Source organism: Rattus norvegicus, chromosome 18 (assembly GCF_036323735.1).
Source record: "Rattus norvegicus strain BN/NHsdMcwi chromosome 18, GRCr8, whole genome shotgun sequence".
Taxonomy (NCBI): Eukaryota; Metazoa; Chordata; class Mammalia; order Rodentia; family Muridae; genus Rattus; species Rattus norvegicus.
The window spans coordinates 76,997,448-77,003,447 of NC_086036.1; positions in this window are offsets into that span (position 1 = coordinate 76,997,448).

Sequence of the window (6,000 nt, forward strand, 5' to 3'; positions counted from 1 at the left end):
TGGAAACTCTCCCCTTTCCCTTCACCTTCCTTCCTTCTTTCCTTCTTCCCTCCCTCCCCTCTCTCCATTTCTTCTCTCTTTCTTTCCTTCAATGTTATTTATGAAGCAGAAAATTTTTCAGCTGTGCCTCTGGTGCTGTATCAAAGGCCTTTTAGTCCAAGTGAAATTCAGTACCTTTTTGTCTGTTTTGTTAGGTCTATAAGGAAATATGGGAAAGAAATGAAATCTGGATATATTGAATTTCTAGTAGACAATTACTACCCACCTATCAACAGGAACTTTGGGCTTCGTTTGCTTGTGATTTTAAACACAGTAATACCAAATACGCTTCTTTTTAGATTTGTACCATGTTCTCTGTTGAGCTTGTGAATAGCATTATTTGGTGTTTCAGTGTTCAGTACCTCCTGTACTCGCCATATTTCTTGAAACTTGATATCCCTCCCGGTTCAGGAAGGGTTTCTTTCCCTGTGGGATCATCTACACAGACGGGCATGCCGTGAGTGAAACATCGTATGCACATTCCCCCTTCACATCCAAGTCCTTGTTTATTTTCTTGTCTTATTGTACAGGTGAGCACTTCAGGTACAACACTCACCAGAACCGTAGAGATGACACACTTAGTGTGCTCTGTCTTGAGGCAAAGTATACACAATCTTTCCACTAAGGATTGTGTGAATGAGTGGGAGGGCTTCCTATAAGGCTATCACTACACTGAAGCAACTGCTCTCTGTCACTGTTTATATGATTTCTCACCTTCGGTGTGTGTCAGATCTCCCAAGTTCTTTTTCTGTATCAAACAATAAGACTAAGCACATTAACTTGACTTGCTACTTCACATTATCATCTGAGAGCTGACACTGTCATTGTTATGAATTCAACTGTCTTCTGTAACTATGCTGGCTGGTTTTAACTGTCAACTCGACACAACCTAGAATTGGCTGGGAAGTGTCTCAGTGAGGAATTATCTAGATGAGGTCGACCTATTGGTAACTGAGGTATAAGGGCCCACTCTGAATACAGATAGCACCCTTTCATGGGCTGGGCTTTGACCTGGATGAGAGTAGAGAAAGCTAAGTAAAAGCAAGCAAGCAGACAGAAGCAAGGGTGCATTTATTTCGCTCTGCACTTGGCTGTAGCTAGGATGTAACTTGTTGCTTGAGTTCTTGCCTTGGCTTCCTCTAAAGGATATCATATGTCTTAGTTAGGGTTTTACTACTGTGAGTAGACACCATGGCCAAGGCAACTGTTAGAAGGGCATTTAACGGGGTCTGGCTTACAGGTTCAGTATCATCAAGGCAGGAACATGGCAGCATCCAGGCAGACATGGTTGGGAGGACCTAAGAGTTCTACATCTTCACCTGAAGGTTGCCAGCAGAATACTGACTTCCAGGCAGCTAGAATAAATGTCTTAAAGCCCACACACACTGTGACACACACACTTCAACAAGGCCATACCTACTTCAATAGGGCCAAACCTTCTAATAGTGCCACTCTCTGGGACGAGCATATACAAACCATAATACATTACTTCAAACTATGAAATGAAACCCTTTCTTCTGCAAGTTACTTTTAGTTAAAGTCTTTTATAACAGAAACAGAAGTGAATCTAGGACAGAAATAGAGCAGATTTTTAAAAGGCTTGGTGACCCTTCTCATTTAATTTGGATGCTTGGTAACTATTGTAGCATTATGTGCTAATGCCTATCTTTGTTGGCCACTGTAGTTACAGCAGCTGAAACTATAAGTTGGCACTTATCTCAGTGATACATTTGACTCAGCTGTGTGTTCCCTGAGCTGACATGAGTGGACAACAGCCAATGTTATTATGCTCCACTATCTGATTCTGATGATGACAGATTTGTAGCAATGTCAGTACAGCGATGAGGTAACTTGTCATCTATGATGTCACATTACTCTGAAGAACTGCCATCCATGCATTAGCACACAGGTGGGATCATTACCCATAGATTTTGGTTAATCAATAAACTTTTTTTTAATAAATTGTAAAGAATAAAAATAACATGGGTTCATCAGTCTTTAAAGTACCTCTTCCTCTTGCTGCCATCTTTTATGATTTCCTTTGTCCCATGGAAGAGCATGCTTGGTAGATTTCTGGTGACTCTCACAAATAGAAATGATCAATCCAGTTTGACAGTGCAGCCCTCAAAGGACTCCTTTGACATGATTTACATGCAGCAAATAATTCCATCCCCAGGGTAGTCAGTGGGGGCAGTCTAAGGGAGCCAAGGCCCTGGAATGTCCTGAGGGCTTCCTGCCAGTCAGTCCCTGGGCTGGGTCTGAGGCCCTTGAGGTGAGCGTGTCAGCCATCACACAAGCTGCCTTTAGTCCAAGGAACTTCAGCAAGGAACTGTGTTGCTTTGTGCAACACAGATTTATTGATGGCAGCCACATCTTTGTTGGTTTTTCTTTCTAATCCCTGACAACAGTAGAGAAAATCTACTGAACTAGTTTCCACAGAGAGATATTTTTAAAATATTAGTGGGGCTGTAACATTGGGAGCTGGGTCTTTACCCAGGGTCGTGTGTCGTCAGAACACACCAGGTACTGCTACCCCTTCTCCAGTCGCCTCTTTCCTAGAATTCCTGTTTGAGAGCATGGGACTCAGCGTAGTCCAGAGATGTGTGTCTGTGGGGGGCTCACCTGGCACTTTTGTTTGACATCATAGTTTTAAGGCGACATCTCTACACACGCCCATGTAATTGTAAGCACATTTCTACAGTTTAATATGCCATTGGCAGGGAAGGCACGGTAATGAATACATGTACATTCTATTTTTAAATTAAGTGAACTCCAATTTTCTGGTATAATTTATGTTTGTAAGAGGATAAAAACAGCTTACAAAGGAGTCCAAGGAGATAAAAAAAATTACTGAGGATCAGGGATTAGTCCTCATCTGTACTTCTCAAGGTCTTAGGTTTCATGAACCAGCAAAATTAAAATGCACAGGATGGATACTGCCTTGCCAACTTTCAAAATTTGTTCAATAAGAGTGTCAAATACAGTCAACATATAAAATTAAAACTCAAAAATAAAAATTATTGCCATTGTTACAAAATTAATGTTGGTTTTATACTTTTCTTCTATTTCCTACTTTTCTGCATCTCAGAGTCAGTACTGTGTCCCCTTTCCTCACCTCATCTCACTGGGACCTTGGCCAGTGGGTGCTTGCATCAGGTGATTGCGTTGTGTACATCTGAGTGTGTTTCATATGAATGTTTCCACATGGGTCTTCGTGCAGTATGTGTGTGGTTGGGATGCATAATCTATTTGCACAAGACCTCATGTGGGGTGCATTTGTGTGCTCAACTACAGTCTCAAGTAACCCTTACGGAAGAAAACCCAGCTTTCCAAAGCTTTAGCAGGACACCCTTTCCAAATAGGGCCTCAGACAGCCTATGTTCTGAGTAGGGTCAAGCTAGAAGGGGACTTTGGGAACCAGAGGACAGCCAGAACATCCACTGCTGCTTGTATCCCTCGAAAGTCCTTGTGTAGCTGCAGACTCTCCACAGGGAGGCCATTTAGGTTCACATAGCATCTCCTAAGTTCTGAGAGACATTGTCCCCTGGAGATTGGATAGTGTGCTCATGACAGAAATGGCATTCATTTCTTCTCACATGGGTTTCAAGAGATGGTACATAACTTTAGAGACAAGACTCTAGGAACCATGAGGACAGGCTGCATAGGCTGTTACATATCACACTGTGCTCCTATTCACAGCTACACACAGGTGCCTGTAAGCTCTTCCCATAGTGAGGGAAGTTGTTGATTGTCAGAAAGAGACAACAGAGGCAAGGTGGTGACCAGGCCACTTCAGCATGTGGCTTTTAGGGTGAACTTGTCTTGGCCAGAGTTAAGACTTGAAGAGGGTCTGTCAAAACAGAGTCAGGTGTCCAGAGGCCTCACAGACTAGCTCTGCTAGTGTCAGGTTGGCCTGACCCATTGATCATATGTGCATGGGACCCATCCTCCTAGACCTCCCTTATGCTCCAGTGGATGGAGACTGGGCCACAGCTTGTTCTCTTGACACTTGCTCCTGTCATAACTGCAGCCTGATTTCCCCCTGCCTCCCACACTGGAGGCGGTTTGGATTCTGAATCTCCTAGTATCTTTTTTTTGCCTTTGTTTGATTGCAGTAGGGTCGGAACCAAAGTCCTGATTCTTCAGGAAACTTACAAAAGCTCAGACCCCTTCTTGGCAGAGGGTGACCATGTCTCAGATGGTAACAATATTGACAACAGTCACAAGATCAACTTGTCGTTCAGTTGAAATTTCTTCCAAGAGGGTTGCTGTATGAAATTAATAGGATTACAGATAATCCCCCCAAAGGAGAAGGCTCAGCTCTGAAAACTGACTGATATGTTTCGATAGCACTTAAACATCCCCTCTCACAGAGACACACAGCTTTCCTGAGCTGTGAGCAGCGGCTGGCCCTTCATCTTTGGATGCCTGTATCTCTGTCTCCACCACAAGTCAGCCTGTGTCAGGATAGAGACTGTGGCTTAAAATAGTCCCCTACCCACAAGTGGTCGGTGGCTACTTTCTCTACAATCCTACAGTTAGTAAGAAGCACCTAGATGAAGACCCATGTTGCTATTCTTTGTGTCTGGAAAAAAATAATCGAGTTTTAACATTGTGAAGTTTTGAACAGGAAATGTTTTGTAAATAAGTGGCCAAAGAGACAAAGAGGTGAGTTTACATTATCCATACTGTTCGCTTTCCCTCTTTCTCCTCTTCCTCCTTTTCCTTCTCTTCTTTCTCTTCCTCCTCTTTCTCCTCTTCCTCCCCATCCACTCTCCTCACCCCTCCGTCCTCCTCCCCATCCACCCTCCTCCCCATCCACCCTCCTCCCCATCCACTGACTTCCCCATCTCCCTCTTCTATCTGCTCTCCTCTCCCTCCTGTTCTCATCCCCTTCCTTCTCATCTTATCTCCACTTTTCTACTCTTCTCTTGCTTTTTTCCCTTGTGACTTCTGGTAAGTCATAAGTATCTTTCTCATTCAATGAAACTTCTTAGAGACAGTTTTGTCCACCAGTTCTGAAAATCTGAGTATAATTAGTGATGTGCACCCTGTTCGTGTTACCCGGGGAGACACATCCAGTCTCTGACACTTTCTGGAGTCAGTACTGTTCTCTGAGTACAGAGGCCATGTACATGTACTCATTTGCTAAAGCCAGAAGACAATCCCCTTTAAAAATCAATTTGATGTATCTTTTCGTTCATTGGTATTAACAATTGCCTTCAAAGGGTTCAGCAGTTCTTAGCTAAACTCCAGCTATAGCAGAAAGCAATGTCTTCAAAATGCCAGAAAAGATGGTTGCTATCTATCACTTTCCTCTGAAGTTACAATCTTCTATCTTGGAGGCAAAATTCTTAAGATATAAGATGTAAATGGGACATCAAACAGCAAGACATTTTAGGACAGGATACTTTATGAGGAGGTGAACCAACAGGGTGTTCGAGAGCAAGGTGAAAACTTTTGTGTAGGGAAGCTCCTTTAGGAAGTAAACAACTCAAGATAGTTTCAGGAAGTACCTGAAACCAACCAAATTCATGAAGTTCTTCTTTCCCTACAAGTAAACCATAAAGGCTACTGGGAGTCACACTCAGACAATCCAAACATTAAAACAAGCTGCCTAGAAGAAACGTAGGCCTAAGGAGCTGCCTAGAAAGGACACTCTCCAGTCTGTTGAGCTGCCCATAGGGTAGATATATGCTCTAGGTTCCCAGCTTTTGTGGGCTGTCACCCATGCTGGAGCGTGCTTTGGTTATATGGCTGATTTTGAGTCATTTCTGTTTCTATAAGTAACCCTTAACCCATATTCTTATGGGCAAGCCCAATAAAACTCAATGGCTCTTCAAGCTGGACTTTCGTGGTGTCTGTACTTTTGACTCTTAACAGCTTCCTACCTGGGGTGAATAGATGTTCACATCTCCTCAGATTGTGTGTGTGTGTGTGTGTGTGTGTGTGTGTGTGTGT